The following is an 18,336-nucleotide window of genomic DNA, read 5'->3' on the forward strand; positions in this document are numbered from 1 at the left end:
TTATGGTAGGAATAACAAAATGAAAATAAGGACTCACATGGTACATTTTGTGCAACTGTTATCTCCTCAATCAGAATTTAAGGTTACAATGTCATGCTTTTCACAGTTTTGACTTATTCTGAATATTGTTTAAAGAAGCTGCCTGAAACAGCTTCCCAGGCTAGCTGGTAACAGATACCTCTGGCTTTTTAAAATAGCTGCATTCATGTCTCTGTCACAGCTACCACTAATAGTCTTTTATGTCAAGTTTGCCTATTTGGTTGTCATTTATTCCAAATCACAACTACAGGTAACATTTGCCCTGGTGACCTGTTTCTGCTGACCTAATTTGGTGTTGGTATAACTGGGTTTCTTTGAGATTTAGATATTATTTCTAGTGATCTAAATAACCCATAATGTCACTTCCTCTTCCACATTCTAGGCTGTCTCGACTTTTTCTAATTTAAGGAGAGAGTTTTCCACTACTTCTCAATATACTTGTTATCTCTCAGAGAACTTAAACTCCTCACACCTTTACCTTCAACCAGTAGAGAGAATATGAAAAACCTGGCAATAGCCACTTTGTGTTGGACTCTGTTACCCTGTGGTTTCCCTTTGCTATACTGAAAGGAAATTCCCAACTGTTTGCTTCTCCAACTTCTGGGTTTTTTTTGTTCTTTTTTTTTTTTGCTTCTTGTTCTTCCTGACCAATATTGTAGACTAAAATATACATTAAATTCATTAACTCTCATAGTAAGCATGTTGCACAGAATTGGATAACATTTGATTTCTGAGACAGTTTTCTTACTAAAAGAATGTCAGAAGGGAAAAATTCCAGATAGGATCCTAATTTCTAAATCCATTTAAGATCTTAACATATATCAACTGCACTGTTGTGTGTATTTGAATTTGAATTCAATCTCACTCTCATCAGATACTTGGGTCCCTGTTTTTTGATTTTTTTTTATTTCTAGGGTAAAATCAGAGAGCAAAATTAAAATGTCAACTTGGATGCTGTCCTTTTCAGGAATCTTTCTCTTCTGGTTAGTCTTTAACAGAATACTCTCCCAATTTTCCTTCTACCTCTTTTCCTGTCTTGTCTCTCTGTTTTTGTTTTATTTCTTTTTTGCACTAACCTCTTTTCTGTGGTCTGGGCATGTGGAGTTAACTGCTTATTTGTTCTTTCTTTTTCTTATTCATTTTTCTCAAATGCCTCAAGGATTCAACCTGGCCAAACCAAACACATGACCATACTCCCCAAAACTGTTTTGTTTCCTATTTCAGTGACAAACACGGTTATCCATCTAGTAGTATTTAAACTGGAGAAATGAGAACTCAGGACTAAGGGACTCAGCCAAAAACACTGGGAGAAACAAGTGCCTGTGGAGAGGGCAGGTACAGGAAAAAACACTGCATTCTAAGAGTTTACTCATTCTTAGAATTGGGTAAAAACAGATTAGACTAGGGGGTGAGGCAACTGGAGAGCTACCTGGACTTCTGTATAAAGTTTCCTGGAAAGACTTGTGGCCATATGACATCTGTTTTCTGCAACCAGGGGACAGAGATATATTTAAATATCATAAAGCTGCAATAAAGTAAGTTTTCTTTGTCTCCCTTTTCTAAGTTATTTCCTGAAACTAAAAAGTATTTTTACAGTACAGAGTAGACAAAGATCATGCATGTGAGTGTGCAGGCGCAAGGTTGTGGAGACTCACTTTTCCATGGTTGTGGGTATAATGCATGTGTGTGTGACCTGTACTACAATTGCTATTGTGCATCTGAGACAATTGGTCATGTGATATTTCATTCCTTTATGGCACATCCACCAACTGTGCTGTAAACATCATCACATCATCACTCCAGATTGAATTTTTATATACTTGGAATCATGTTAGGAGCAAAACTCAAATAACTTGAACTGACATGAAAGGTGAGATTTTTTTTTCATTTTCTCTTAAACAAGTTTATAGTCAGTTTGCCTCAAGGAATCACAATAACTGTAAGCTCTGTAAATGGTTGTTCTACAGATATAGCATGTGAGCTGAGTCTGTTTTAAAAATCAAACAAAAACATGGAGGCTTAAGCCCTGGAATGTTGCTAATAATCTCCCACATGGACTTTTCCAGAACTCTAAGTGGCTATACAGATGGGAGCTCTAAAAATAAACATCTTTAGAATTAGGAAGTATGTGTGTGTGTGTGTGTGTGTGTGTGTGTGTCCTCTAAGCTAAAAATGGAAGAACTTTCAAATTTGTCATCTTTTAAGGTGCTGGAATTTATTTGGTGCATCAATGCCACAGGGATCACTTTTGACTCATTACTAAGTCTGACCTGGCACTATTTGGGTCTTTTAAATATATTCTCCAATTTAACCCTCATAAATCTGAGCAATAGCAATCTTATCTTTTATCTCCATTAAAGGCATAATGATTCTGAGACTTAGACAATTTAAGTAACTTTTCTAAGTTCCTGTAGTTAATAAGTATTAGAGAGAGAATTTTTTGATCTATTCATTCTCTCAAAAAAAAAAATACTTTAGAGAATCACTGGTAAACAAGAGCCCTGTGTTCATGGAGCTTATGTTTTAGAGGTAGAGAAAGGTTCAGCCAATCAGCAAACAAACAAGTAATCAAACAACATGAATTCCTGTGAATGTGATGAGAATAAGAGCAGGATATGGAGATACAGAGTAAGAAATTATGACCCTACTTTTGATAGAATGATGAATTACGTGTTTCCTGGAGCCAGTAACATTTGGACTGGACATTTAATGGAGTTATGAACAACTTCATAATTGTTTGGGGGTTGAAATGTTCTAGGTAAAGATAAGAAAGTAGAAATTAGTGGCACATTCCCATCACAGCAAGAGTGGTCAGAGCAGGATGGACCCAGGCAGAGAGCTAGGAAGTGATTCCAGAGAGTGAGTCTGGCATGGATCATGACAGCCCTGTTGGTTCTAGTAAAAAGTTTCTACTTAAATAGTTACTGTAATGGGAAGCCATCACAGGGTCTTGGGTAGGGGATTGTTATAATTTATGTGAGTTGATTTGGAACATCACAATAAAGGAGTTTAAGAGTAAAAGGAGAGACCAAGGAAAAGGCAATTTATAGGCAAAGTTTTGAGAGCAGAATGGTAGAAATGAAGGTGCTCAGAAAAGTAATCAGGAAATATTTGTTGATTTAACTGAATTTAAATCCTTGTGGTATTCCCACAGAATTTTCATTTATTTCTTGATCTCCACTCCTACTACAATTACTACAATTGGAATTTTCATTTCTTAGATCTAAGAATAGTGTATTATCTGATCATTATTATGTCTTCATAGAATGCTGTAGCAAAAGGTTTTCCTGATTTCATCCAGTCTATTTAGTATATTACTAATGATTTAAAAACATTTATTATAATCTCAAAGATATCTGTTTTCAAATCAAGATTCAGTTCTTCATTATTCTAAGAACAGTCATATTCATCCCCATGTCACTGCCTTTTCTCAATGTTGATCTTTTCTCAAAGAGGGAGCCATTTCTTATTTATAATTTATGTGTCTTTCAAGGTACAATTAAAAATATCTTAACCTCCTAAGCTTTCTCATCTTATTTGAACTTCTGCAGTAAATATTTTCTTCCTAATTCATTCCGGAATTGAATTTTATATTCATTTATTTAATTATTCATACACCTGTACATTTTTATTTATAAATTAGTTTACTTATTCCTTTGACAAATGTTCCCAATAATTTGTTATGTGGTGAGCATTTCTTTAGACACAGGACAAAGCTTAGAAGCAAACAAATAAAAAATTGTCTTTAAATCAAATGTAATGAATTTACAATAAAGTGCCCATGTCTTAAAATGAAGAGTTTTATGAGTTTTGACAAATGTTGATACCTATATAATATGCCACATACAAGATATGAAACCTTCCCATCATCTTCAAAGTACAAATGACTTTTTGTGCATGTCTGTAGTCTATCCTCTCTCTTTCCTAATATCCTAGTTCTGTCCCATAAACACAACTTAGTTGTGCCTGTTTTACAACTTCAAATAAAAGAAATTATACATTATGACCTCTTTGATTCTAGCTTCTTTTGCTTATCATTATTTCTATAAGATTAATCTATTTTGTGTTTTTAGCAAATTGTACATTTTTTTATTGTTAAATAATATTTAATCATAAGTATATTCACTTTTTGTTTAATTATCTACTGATAGATATTTGAGTTGGTTGGGTTTCTGGATACTGAGAATTAAACTTCTATGAACATTTCTGTAAAACTATTTATTGAAATGTTGTTTGTATTTCTCTTATGAATAGAATTGCTCAATATAGAAAACATTTTAAAATACATAAGAAATGTACAAATTGTTTCTGTAACTGGTTTTAACACTTTACATCACGTCCTCATCAACTGGAACATATAAGTGGTTCCAGTTCCAAGATCCTCACCAACACTTGATATTGTCAATATTTTTAAATTAAAAATTGTCATAATGAGTATATAGTCTTATCTCATTGTGATTTTAATTTACCTTCTCTTAATGAAATGATTAATGATGTTGGTCATATTTTTATTTACATTGTAGTCATGTTTATATTATGTTTAAGAAAGTGCTTGTTCAAGTCTTTGCTTACTTTTTGCTGAATTTTTTCTATTGAGTCTTGTGAATTCTTTACATATATGTACATATAGACATACAAATATATATTTCACAGTCTGAGTCATTTTTTAAAATGTTAAATTACATCTTAAAAGCAACCATTTTTTAATTTTAATTAAGGCCTGTTTTTAAATATATATTTTACAGTTTGAGCTTTTTTGCATCTTTTCTAATAAATGCCTCAAATCCTGAGGATTTTATTTTGTGTTTTTCTACATATTTTCCAGTTTTAACTTTTATGCTTCAGCCAATAATTCATTTTGAATTAACTTAATTCTCTCAAATATTATTAGTTGGCATTCATTATTTATTTATTGTTTCACATTTCCTGGGGAAGTAGACTATGTGCGTCAGCATTGGATTACCAGTGTTATCCCATTTTATTTACTTTCCCTCTTCATTGAGAATGATCAGGCTTAGGTGGGTTCCTCTAACCCTCCTTCCCTCATCTCTCCCTCCCACCAAAAATGCCACCTCCCTCCCTCTATTTTATTCTTCGTACATGTCTGATTTTCCTTTCTTCTTCTTTCCTTTTCCTTTACTTCCTCTCTCTCTTAAGTACTTTCCTCCTGTGGATCCAGTGAAATGAGAATTTAGAGAACCATACTGAGAAGAAGCCAGGCTTGGCCACAAATCCTCTAATCTTTGAAGCGTTTCACTTTCTTCATGCTCATCCTACTTTAAGAGTTTAACCAGCATTCTTAGAATACTGGTGGTTCACCTCATGGAGCCTTATTTTGAGGCTCAGAAAATCCTTCACTCCCTTCCTTTCTTCCTTTCTTCCACTTTTCCTTCTTTTTCATTTATTTTTCAAATATATATCTTGCTGTTTGTTCAAATGACAAGCAAACCCATTCAATTACTTCTTTGTCAAATATCAGTGTATGTCATCTGGTTTTAGATCTGACATGAAGACCTTGGAAGTTGTTACTCTGGTCACCAGAACAAGAAAAATTTACTGACTCAGACCCATCAGAGAAGCAAAATCACAGGGCAAACCACCACAGTGAAATCTGGAGAGACACGTGAATTAAACCCAGTCTTAGCTAAGATCTGCCAAAGAGAAGCAGAAGTCCCTGCAGCCAGAAATAAGTAGGAATTATTGAGTGGTAATTTTGAGGAGTCGTTGGTGTACGAATGTCAACTAACTTAAGAGCTAAAATTTCTGAAGAAGACCTGGGGAGGGGCATCTCATCCTTTCACAGGTTTTCACAGTGGCCCTACCAGGTTTTCACAGAAAAGATCGGAGAACAAAATTCCCTGCTGCAGGCAAGAAAATGAGAAAAATCAACCGATTTTAAGTACACTCAGAGTTCTACATGACAAATGCCTACATGACAAGGAAAACAGCTTTGCTTGAGTCTTAACTGACATGAAGGAAGAACGGTTAGACAATGAGAAACTCCTCTAACTGCTCTGTCTCACAGAGAAGAAAGGGAAAGCCCAAGGAATGGTTCTAAAGACCACAGTCCAGAGAGTTAGGCCCTTTAAAAAAGTGAGATTCAATCATGAGATTTCAGAGTGTTTCCTTCCCAGCAACTCACCACCATATTAACAGTGCTCCTGTGTGATAACAAGAGAGTCAGCCGAGAGAGCTGCAAGACTCAGTTTCTATTTAAAAAGTTCTCAGAGAAAGAAAAACAGAGGAGCAAAAGCAAGTAAACCCAATGCAGGCAACTAGAGGAAGTGGAAGATTTTGGCACACACAGCCATAGAAAACATTAAACATAGCTCAACTCCTGGCCAGATTTAATCCAAAACCCCACTCCAGATGCTCAGTTAACTATTAATTGGTCCATTTAAAAATTGATATGTTATGTTCAGCTTCTAATAAAAAAATTATAAGGTAAGAAAAAAATGCAGTCTTAGGAGATAAAACAAGCAGCAACACCAGACTCAGATATGATGCAGATTTTGGAATTATGAGACACAGAATTCAAAATAACTATAATATTTTAAGGGTTCTAACAGAAATAGTTAATAATATGCAAGGATAAACAGACAATGCAAATGATGAGAGATGAAAACTCTAAGAAAAAAACTAAAGGAAATGCTAGAAATTAAAACTACTGTAACAGAAACCAAGAAAGTCATTGCAAGGTCCACCAGTATTGCATATTCACCCTGCACTTGTGTATTCTTCATTTAGTAGAACACCAGAAACTCCAAGTACTTCTAAACATTCTAGAACTTAAATTCGAATCTCTGTCTCTTCTGTGAATCTTGTCAGTGCTCACTTTTAGCTATTGTTATGGTAGGTCTGAAGTAGCTTTTACTCTGGAGTACAGTTGTCTAAGGCATAAGTTATTTTGTTTTACCTAGAAGTTGGTGGCGTAAACAAAATCTGTTTACTCTAGCTGGTGTAAAACTCTAAAGTTGCCGGCAGTGGTGGCTCATGCCTGTAATCCTAGCTACTCAGGAAGAAGAGCTCAGGAGGACAGCCATTGTAAGCCAGCCCAGGTAAATGAATTTACAAGACCCTATCTCAGAAATACCTAACACAAAAAAGAACTGGTGGAGTGGCTCAAGATGGAGGCTTGAGTTCAAGCCCCAGTACTGCAAAGCAACAACAACAACAACAGCAATAAAAACTCTAAATAGTCTCCCATAACTGCTGGGCCTCTAGTCTATTCTGCAGCCCAGAGGAATCACTGGCTGGTAAACCTCACGTCATTGCGCCCTGTCTATTCTATCCCAGACTTTGGCCAAGGACTTATGGGGCACTTGTATAAAGACTTCAGGAATCTTCCTCAACCCTGAGTCAGTTGTCTCTGACTTCCTTTTATAAAGATTTATGCAGCCTCTGTAATCTCATAGTCTTCTATCTGCTGCTTCAGTTTAGCAGACCATACTAAGTGGCTTGGCTTCATTTATCTGTGCTGTTTGCAGGAAACTCAAACATAGAATAGATAGATTCTTCTAGATAGGATAGAAGCAGAAAAAACACTGGACTCCCTTATCTCTGTGATTTTGTTAAGTTTTAAAGCTGTTTATGGTAGGAGGACTACTTCAGTATTAAATGTCATTATAACTAAAAATTAAACTTTTATTTTGTTACTATTTTTGAATTGAGCATACTTTGTCTCAACTGTATTATAAGCCTCTTGCATACAAGCACTAGTTGTTTTATTTTATTTGAAACTCCCAAACCTTGGCATTTGGTGAGCATATGTGTCTCTTTTTTCATCCATTAAGTTATTTTACACCTTTTTATTGAACACCTCCTATGTGCTAGCCATAGTCCTAAGTACTTGCAGGCATAACTAATACAGGATTTTTTCCTGTATTAGCTCATAACTTAATTGATGATGTGTTGTATTTTGAGAGATAGTCATGTAAATTAATTGTTAAAAAATTAAGTTTATAGCTACAAAGTATAATGAAAGATAAATAGTAAGATATTTCTTTGAGCGAGTCAGAGAGAGCACTATGTGTTTGGGTGTTTAAAAATTCTAATTTAACTGAATTACCAATGTATGACTATAAATCCTTTCCTAAAGAATAAGGTGACATTAAAATAAATGTATATAAAATAAAATAATCTTGTGTCAATGCTGTACTTTAATAATTACTTATGATGTTGTTGGAGGAAAGGAATCATTTCAAGTTTCTGAAGAAAATGGAGTATGAGCAAGTGTCATCTTTTCAAAGTTGCAGTCTCCCCGTGCAGTGCATGAAGGTCTTGTTTTCATGGCTTTATTTTCTGTCATGTTGCAAATAGTACCTTGTTATTAATTCTTTGCGCTGTTCAGTTTCTTCCAAAGACTTAGTAAAGTACCGATTAATATTTTATTATCTCAGAAGTGCTTGTTTTCTGTGATGAAATTTAAAATGCTTCTATAGTTGCCTTAGTACATACTTGGCAAAGTTGTAGTCATGACTAATGTTGTAGAAGCTGAGGGAATGTGGCAAAAGGAAAGGTGGGGAATATGGAATGAACATTCTGAACAAATATTCTTTATTATTCAAGTTTTATGGTGATTTTAGAAACTCTTTCATGTACAATAAACGAATTGTCAACATTTAGTAAGTACCTGTTGTTTGGGAGAAATAAAAAGTATGAGATGTAACTTGAGACTTGAATGAGGGCTTACAACATGTCCAATATCAAATATTAGTTGAGAAAGTAAGACATCTACTTGAAACAGCCTGTTTTTTTTTTTTATCAAATGTATTGAACAATTTCAGTGAGCAAACATTATGGGAAGTGCTTAGAAGTTAACAAAGAGGAATAAGTCAGAGCCTATATCCCAAAGAAGCTTGCCATCTGGCAGAAAAGATAGATCTGCAAAGAGATAGTTAGAACAGGATGAAATAGTTGCTAAAACAGCATATGAAATTTATCAAGTGATTGCTATATTCCATGCATCTCCAACACCATCAATTTTGCAAAATGTATATTATTATTTCCACTTTATAGATAGGAACATTGAGGGATATAGGTATGTGAATTAGCTTGCTGAAGATAACATAACTAGTAAGTAATAGAGCTAGTGTGTGAACTTAGGCAATCAGGTTCCCACACTCTGTAAATAAAGTTATAAAGCAATGCAGAATAGGAAACAATTAATTCTTTAGAGATGGTAGGATGCTGGGAGCCTTGAAAACATTATAAGTGAGGTTATTCTTATGGGTTAATTGTCAGTGTTAAGGAGTGACTGGTCTCACACAGCATGGGGGATATGTACATTCAGAAAGTACAGCCATCTTCTGTTTTCAAAACCAACACAAATTCCTATGCCATGGTGAGGTTAGATATCAGCAGAAAGGAGTTCAGGATGCCTATCTCTACCTCTTAGCCCCCTAAGTGATCGAGGCTTATTACAAGCTCTCACCAAGACCATTTAAGTCCCTTAAGATTTATTTTCTCCAATCTTGATTATTTACTTAGTTCTTTAGATCCTTTAATCCAAGTTTTACCTCAAGAGCACACACATCTCTCTAGTCAGCAGAAATATTTATTCCTCTTTAGAAATTATTAAATTAATTTTATGGCTCAGAACTAAGTATTTTATGAATTTTGTTATCATGAATTAGTAATAATTCTGTACGTTCATATAATGCTTTACAATGTTCTTCCACATAAATTATGTTATTTAATTTTCATAACCATCTAGTGTGTTAGGAAAAGTTGATATTAATACCCTTATTTTAACCATAAGCAATTGAAGACGTAGGAAAGTTTGAGTAAGTTTTTGAAGTTAATATGGCTGTGGGCTGTTGGGATGAAATTAGAACTAATCCAGGCTGTGTTTCTTTCCTTTCCACTAATCAGAGCCTGATCAGACCTGAATGATTGGAAGAATTTGCGTTTCTGAAAGCACAAAGATGACAATCACAGCTGGAATGAAATTGACTGCACTACAGTGCAGCAACCTTATGACACCTGGACCAGAAGAGTCATTCAGGCAGCCTTAGCCATTTATTAGTGCTGTGACAAGTGGCTCAGAACTTCATTGTGATAAGATACTAGATGTGGGATAAATGTGCTTGAGGACTAACAGAAAGGAAGTTTCAGTGGACTCTGGAGGAGAAATGGTATTGGAATGGGTGTGGTAAGAAGCATATCTTTCTGAATAGACAGGCAGCATGAACAAAGATATTAAGAGAGAGAAATCAATAGGAACATATCTGGAAAGAAGGAAATACCCGGTTACAAACTATACATTGGGAATTTGTCAGAAGTGAGGTTGGTTAAAAAGAATGGGGAAGAAGATACTAGAATGGAAGTATGAGGTAGTAAACGGAATTATGCTGTGCTCTTGAAGTAGGGACTACCACGTTTAGTGGGCTGTTTTGGAATCATCAGTAGACTTCATTTTGGCAAATGAGTAATATGGAGGCAAAGAGATCACAGGGAACTATATGGTGGATGGTTACAAGGGCTCCAGTTCTGAGACTAATGTAAGCATGGAGAAAAAGGAGACATTTTAAATGAGAAAATGTTTTAATACAATGACAGCTTGGATGAGGCACTGAGAGAGAATTTTAAGATGGTCTCAGGATTTCTAAAGAAGAAGAAAGAATGTTGAAGGTACTAGCAGCGAGAAACACTGAAAAGGGATACACTTATAGAAAAAGGAATTTTTTCTAGTTTGTATAGTATAATTCAATGGGATCCATAAGAAAGATATCCACAGGGAGAGATTTTTAAATAGTTTCATTATTTTTTTGAATTAGTATACATTAATAATATAAAGGGGTTTCATTGTGGTAATTCCATGCATGTTCTATAAAATATTATATATATGTATATATATATATGTAATATTTTCTTTATCCATTCATTGGTTCTTGGGCACATTGGCTGATTCCACAGGTTAGCTATCATGAACAAGGCTGCAGAATACATGGGTATGCAAGTTGCTTTTTCTTTCTTTTTTTTTTTTTTTTTTTGTAGTACTGGGGCCTGAACTCGGGGCCTACATCCTGAGCTACTCTACTAACCCTTTTTTCTGTTGGGTTTTTTCGAGATAGGGTCTCCTGAACTATTTGTCGAGGCTGGCTTCAACTGTGATCCTGATCTCTGCCTCCTGAGTAGCTAGGATTACAGGCATGAGCCATAGGCACCCAGCTTCAGGTGTCTCTCTTTATGTTGGTTTACACTCCTTCAGGTATTTGGTGGGATCATAAGAAAGGTCCATTTTTAGGTTTTTGAAGAAGCTCCATACTGATATTCATAGTAGTTACACTAGTTTACATTCACACCAACAGTTTGTGAGGGCTCCTTTTTCCCCTGCATCCTCACCAGCATTTGCTGTTTGTTTTCTTGATTTTAATATGACCAAGGTGACATGGAATCTCAGTGTAGTTTTGATTTGCATTTTTTATGGCTAAGGATGTGAGCATTTCTTCATGTGTTTATTTGTCATTTGAATTTCTTCTTTTGAGGACTATTCATTTGCTCACTTATTAATTGGATTATTTACTTTTTTGATGTTTAATTTTTGAACTATTTGTGTATTCTGGATAATAATCCTTTATCTGTTGAATGACTGGCAAAGATTTTCTCCCATTCTATAGATTGTTTCATGATTCTGGTAATTGTTTTTTTGTTGTTGTTGATGTGAAGAAACTTTTTAATTTGATGCTGCCTCATTCACAAGGAGAGATTTTATGGGCCCATTAGAAAGTGAGCTTGGCAGAGTTTGACCTGGGAGACTAGTTGTAGCAGGTGATGGCATGAGGCTGGAGTAAACAGATAAGCATGAATCCCAAAAGGATACTGGGGAATGTGTGGAATTGCCTCACTTCACTGTTAGAGGACATAGAGAAGCATGAGAGAAAGATCTAGAGGGAATAAAGAGGGATAATCAGAAGGAGGCATGTCAGTGACCTCAGAGAAGGAGAAAGGGTCAAGAAATTGGGTAAATCAATAGTTTAAAAAAGTAAGTGGGGTCATTGGTATTGGATATAATAATGTAACTAAGGGGATTTTGGGAAAAGAATTGAGGCTAGCAAAACTAATGACTTTATATCTACTTCTATCAACAGATGAGTACATTATATGTGATGTTCTTTCTATAGGGGAATTTTTTGCTGTTTTAATTCAATATTAATATCAATGACCTAAAAAAACAAATTGTAGAAGTCATCGTGAAAGCTGCTGACATAAATGCATTCTTTCAAAACAAATGTTTTGGGATGAGGTCTCACTGTTGCCCAAGCTGGTCTTATACTCCCGGGCTAAGGTGACCGTCCCGTCTTGGTCTCCTGAGTAGCTGGGACTATAGATGTATGCCACATGCCAAGCGGAAAATCTGCCCACTTGAATGAAATAGAAAATGTTATAACTATTTATAGTAAGAGTAGAATTAAAAAATTAAGTAGGGCAAAATTTTTGCAAATTATTGAAAGTACCCCAAAATCAAAGTGGACAAAGGGCTTGCAGAGCTAACGCTTACAGACAGCCTAAATAAGCTGTGTGCTTTCAAACACCTGGTACTGAGAAAATTTTAGAAACAGTACTTATTTAGCCACAATTGTACCAGCTTATCATGTGTGTTCTATTTTCTTAATTCATTATTGCTGGAGAAATTTTCATGAAAGAGGATACTTTTAAAAGTTTCTTCTGTTTTTTTCCCATTTGTTCCTGAAGTCTTAATCGTATTTCCATAGGAATAAATTATGATTTCACAAACAAAGGATTATACCTTTGGGAGGATAATTAGATACAAGGAAATGAGGTTCTAAAATGAAGGTCTTGTTTTTAATATCAAGTGTTTGTGACAAACACAATGAGTAGAGATGAACATGTACTCCGAAAAGTGATGTCATATAGGTGATTATATCCAGTCTGCTGGATATAAGTTCTAAAACTTTTCATTATGATATAGGTTTAAAAATAACAGAGTAAGCCAGCTTAGCTCTGTCATAGAGTTCATGTGAGGAGATATTTCTTTTTCTGTCTAAATTGCTTCTGTAATTTTATGTGGCTACCACCATTACTGCTAGAGACTTCATTTGGATAGGAAGAATAAAATGCCAAATGTCATTTGTCTGCAGATATACTCCCTATAATGATAAGAACTAAGCACTGTTTCATTCACATCTACCTACTCTTGACAATGAATTACATAAACATACTGAGAAAGCAATTTCTCAGATTTTCCTAAAAATTGTCTTTTCTTACCCCAGGATCTTCGATCCACCAGGGCATAAAAATTTCCTCCTTGGTAGGAAATGTGAACTCTGTGGTGGTAAGGATGGAATGCTGCTTCTATTTCTAGTGCTTAGCCTAGTGCCTGGCACATGGAAGGGCACCTTGCCCCCACCCCTGTGTGTGTGTGTATGTGTGTATGTGTGTGTGTGTGTGTGTGTGTGTGTAAGGAAGGAATGAATAAAAATGGAGATTAATCAGAACCTTACTAGGACTACTCCTAAGAGCAGACTTCTTTTTGCTCTATGTCTGTAGGAAAATCCTTTCCTTTGGCACATTTTCTGAGGCTTGGAAGGAACCATATTAGCCACTGCTTCTCTTAGGGTTTGGCAACATGAGTATTTTCCAATGGGACCATATATCTTCTGCACTACCAGTTCAAGTTCTGGTGGATGGTTACCTGGAAGGGCGACTCCTTCTCTGGAATTGTTGAGCACTTCCATTATGGAGCAGGGACTAACCTTGATTTAACCACTTGTGGTGTACAAATATATTCCTATAATACTCTTTCTACTCTGAGTGTACTCATCCTGACTCAAGGATGGAGGCCAGAGTTCTATTATTGCATAAATGTGCCTTATGAGGTTTGACTCCAAAGTTGGTGAGTAGATAAAAGAAACACTTCAGATCAAAGATAGTGTCATATTTTATACTCCCTTTCTTGAAAGCTATATGACAAAGTATTTGTCTTATGAAAAGTCAGTCAAGGGTTATTCAGTTAAAAATGAAGAAATATTTTATTTTAGATATGTTTATAAATATATATAATTGTATTATTTTTCTGGATTCTGCAATTTGTCAGTTTTTTCAAAAATTGTAAATTGATTTTGGATTGCTTCAATTATTTCAAATAAATAGTTCAATGTATAATTTTGTATTTATCATTTTGTATTATGTATAAGTTTCCTGTATTGCTTGTCCTGGCACTTGTATTTCCCTAATGGAGAGAGTCCACATAGCACCATTTTAGTTAAAGACTAAGAACCTAAATTAATGTTCTGGCATTCTCCAGTGTCCTCCTGAGAGAGGCTAGAATTCTTTAAGTAAGTCAGAAGAGTCAAAAACTATTTCCAAAGCAAATTTCTGGTTTCTTTGCTCTCAAAAATATGGTTTGAAAAGTGCTAAATTTGGAGTCAAAAGGCATTGCCTGTCATGACCTATGGGACCTTAAGGAGATCAGTTTGCCTTGTCAAACTTCAGTCACCTCTGTTTCTTAAAGATGCTTTTTAACTTGGCCATTTCTCAAAGATTTCATGATCAAATGAGATATGTTAGCTTGCATTATGAGAGTAAGAGCATGTTTGTGTGAGTTGTTACTTCTTGGTAGGGGAAAATAATGAGTTACAGAGTTGGAAAGCATGTTTTCCACCCCTCTTCAATGTTCTTAATAGTGTGGGTGCTGGGAAGACAGCTTGGAGAGATGAGGATTTGGGTGATAGCAGGTGAAGAAATAGAAAGAATGGTGGCAAAGGACAACGCCAGCTTCTAAGTGACCAGATCATGTATCTAAAGAGAAAGGTTACCACTGCATTCCAGCCTAGGCTTTCCTTAAGTTCTGTTTGTGCATGTATCTCCACTAGTCCATCAGCTGGTTCTACTGTTGAAAAGTGGTTTGTCTCCTCTGAATGTCATGTTGGAGTTTAATCCCCATTGGGAGATATTAAATGGGTGGAAACAATCTTTGTGCTTAGAGATGGAGCATTTGGGAAATGACCAAAATGAAGTTAGATCATCCAGGTGGATTACCTACATGTGAATTCTGATAGCTTTATAAAGAGAGAGAGAGAGAAAGGAAGAGAGAGAGAGGGAAAGAGGTAGAGGGAAGGAGAGAGGGAGAGGGAGGGAGAGAGGGAGCGGGAGGGAGAGAGAGAGGGAGAGAGGTAGAGGGAGGGAGAGAGAGAGAGGGAGGAGAGAGAAAGAGAGGGAGAGAGAAAGGGAGAGGGAGGAGAGAGAGAGAGGGAGGAGAGAGAGAGAGGGAGAGAAGTACAGGGAGGGAGAGAGGGAGAGGGCGGGTGCGGGAGAGAGAGGAGAGAGGGAGAGAGGTAGAGGGAGGGAGAGAGGGAGAGGGAGGAGAGAGAGAGGAAGGAAGAGAGAAAAGGAGAGGTAGAGGGAGGGAGAGAGGGAGAGGCAGGAGAGAAAGAGAGAGAAGAGAAGCACATTTGAGCTCCCTGTCTTTTGTCCTGCATTGTTGCCCCAGGACTCTATCAGTAAGAAGGGAATTACCCAATGTGGTTCCTCAGCTTTGTATCTCCAGAGCCATGAGCCCAAATCAATCTCTTTCCTTTAAAATTTATCCAATTTGTAGTGCTGTGTTGTTAGCAACAAAAAATGGCCTAATATGTCTCATTCCTATTTAACAACAGCCAGCTAGTTTTTTATAATAATCTATACATTTGGTAGTCACTGCATTATTTGGAGCTGTTGGTACACAAGATGTCCATGTGAAATGGTGCAAAAAATGAGCAATTGTTGTTGTCTTTACTTTTGTTTTCAGGGCCTGTTGCTCGATTCGTGAAGAAAATCACTTTGAATGTCCATAGGGTAGAGTAAAAAGAACATCTTGTAAGGAATGAGGAAATTATTTTTAGTTCCAGCTTTCAAAAAGGCAATGTACCCTGAAGGTTAAGTCATGTTCCTTTTCTGAGTTTCACATTCTTTATTGATAAAATAATACCAACTCAATTTTGCCAAAAGTATTATGATCAAATAATAAGATATAGATGTTGAAGAATTTTGCTACCCATAAAAGCCTATCCAATTAAATGATGGTATTATTTGCTAAGAGCTCCTAATGAGAAGGCAGTTAAATAAATTAGCTCTGAGACTAAGAAATAGAACAATCAGCAGATGCAAAATCTACTAATTTGATAATTCCTGGGGCCATTAGCTTGTCATATATACACACGCATTGATAGAATAAAAATAAATGCAATGCACTCCTTTCATCTGAAAATGCCTTTTCCTTTTCTGGATAGTCTCCTAATGAGATCTGGCATCTACCAATTCCATGTAAGAGGATTGTTTGTAGCATTTAATCAATCTTTTATAACACATGAATGCCTGCTGCTTTTATAATTGTGACTTTTAAAAAAGGAGGTGCTGAATGTATTTTGTTGCTTTTCTGATTCTCAGGCAGAACCACTCACAGGGATTCTGGTATAAAACATCCCACAATGTACTGCTGATAACTTTCCTTCCAGACAAATATCAGCTAACCACAGTGTACAATCAGCTGCCCACACTGGAAGAAACAAATCAGAAAACTGCTGTTCCATAATCATAGAACTGAAAGAACTGCATAAGAAAAATGACAGGCTATTAATTCTGGTTTGGAAAGTATGAATAGGACTTTTGATGAAACTTAATTTTCTTTTGGCTCTTTAGAAATGGATAAATCATTTAAAATAAAAATAGATGATGTGTTAGAGAACACTCGTTTCTCTCAATATTTATTATTTGTGGGAAAAGTCTTTTTAATGGTGAAAAATAATGATGAAGTGTTCACATGAATGCTCTGAAAAAGTGCTCAGTTCATTCTCTGATTCCTCAGTTAGCTCTAGACTTGAAAACTATTTGTTGCAATTTAAGTAAGCTTCCAGTATGTGAAATTTTAATTGAAAAGATATGATATTTCATTAAGTGCTTTCACACATCACCATTGTTGCCAAATGAGGCTTGGCAGTACCTCCAAGACACTTCTTCTTTCTGGATGTTGTCTCTAAGATGAGCCAAATATAGAATTGAAGATACATAAAGCTTCAATGTGCTGTACAAGGGAGATTATATCTATAGATATGATATGATATGATATTATATCATAGATATGATGTGCATATCTATATTTTATATCACTTATATGATTTATATTTATATGAATAATTTTATCAGCAACTTCATTTAAAAAAACCTCAGTGATGCTGGAATAATTATCAATTTTTAAAAGCCTTGTACCTGGAACAGTATTTATAGTTCTACAAATTCACAGAATGCTGTGACAGGAAGATGTTAAAAAAGAAAAAGGAGAGAGCATTTAGGGGGTATATATGTAATCTATAAACATATATATATATACCATATACTCATATATACTATACGAGTAATCTAAAACGTGTAAATAAGAAAGTTTAAAGAGAATTCTTTTTTGTATTTGCACATTCTTTTTCCCATTTGTGAGATCATAAGCCTTTATTTTTTAATTTTCCCAAGGTTGGAAAATTCACTTTGAAAGAACATTGTGAGAATAACAGTGAGGAAGGCAGACGTGCTGTATCACTGCATTTTAATTAGGACTCATTTTCACAAATAATCACATCTTCCCTGACTTATGTTCCCTGCAAAGTATGTGAGGGCCAAGGAGCAAATAGGACAAGTCTCCTTCACTTAATTACTGTGAAACTTACTGAAGTGTTTGTGTGCACCCAGGGAACAAGTTCACCAGCTTCATGAATAACTTAGGCTACCTGGAAAAAATACTAAAGTAAATCTACCCTTTTTCTTTATTTGTACCAAACCTGGGCATTTGTTTTGGGATGCTAGTTTCACATAAGAATTCATCTTCAACCATTTCTCCTTCCCAAAGACTTCAGGATGCTGCTCTTTGCCACCACACCAGTAGTATAGTGGCCTTCAGTCTAACAGAAGTGACCTGTTTCCAATTCCTTCCATACACAGCTCCCACTCCAAGTTCCTAAAGCAATCACTCCTATGTATATCATCAACGACTCACAGCTAGAAAGAACCCAAACAACAGATACCTGAATTAAGTCAGACATTCAAGCTTATTTCTTCCTACTTTAGTACGGTGGGGGAAACAGTAAAGCCTATTTCACATAATTTAATACTTTTTGGGGACATATTTGAAAAATGAAATACAATTGTCCAAAAAGATAGTGAAGAGTATCTCATTGAGGTTTATTTTATAATCCTAGTTGAAACTTGGCACTAGTTAAAATTTTGTTGTGTTTAATTACTGTCATTCACAAAGTAAAAGCACTTTCAGCTTTACCAAAGATTGATATTTGAATTTACTTTTGGAATAGT

The sequence above is a fragment of the Castor canadensis genome, chromosome 12 (genome assembly GCF_047511655.1).
Source record: "Castor canadensis chromosome 12, mCasCan1.hap1v2, whole genome shotgun sequence".
Taxonomy (NCBI): domain Eukaryota; kingdom Metazoa; phylum Chordata; class Mammalia; order Rodentia; family Castoridae; genus Castor; species Castor canadensis.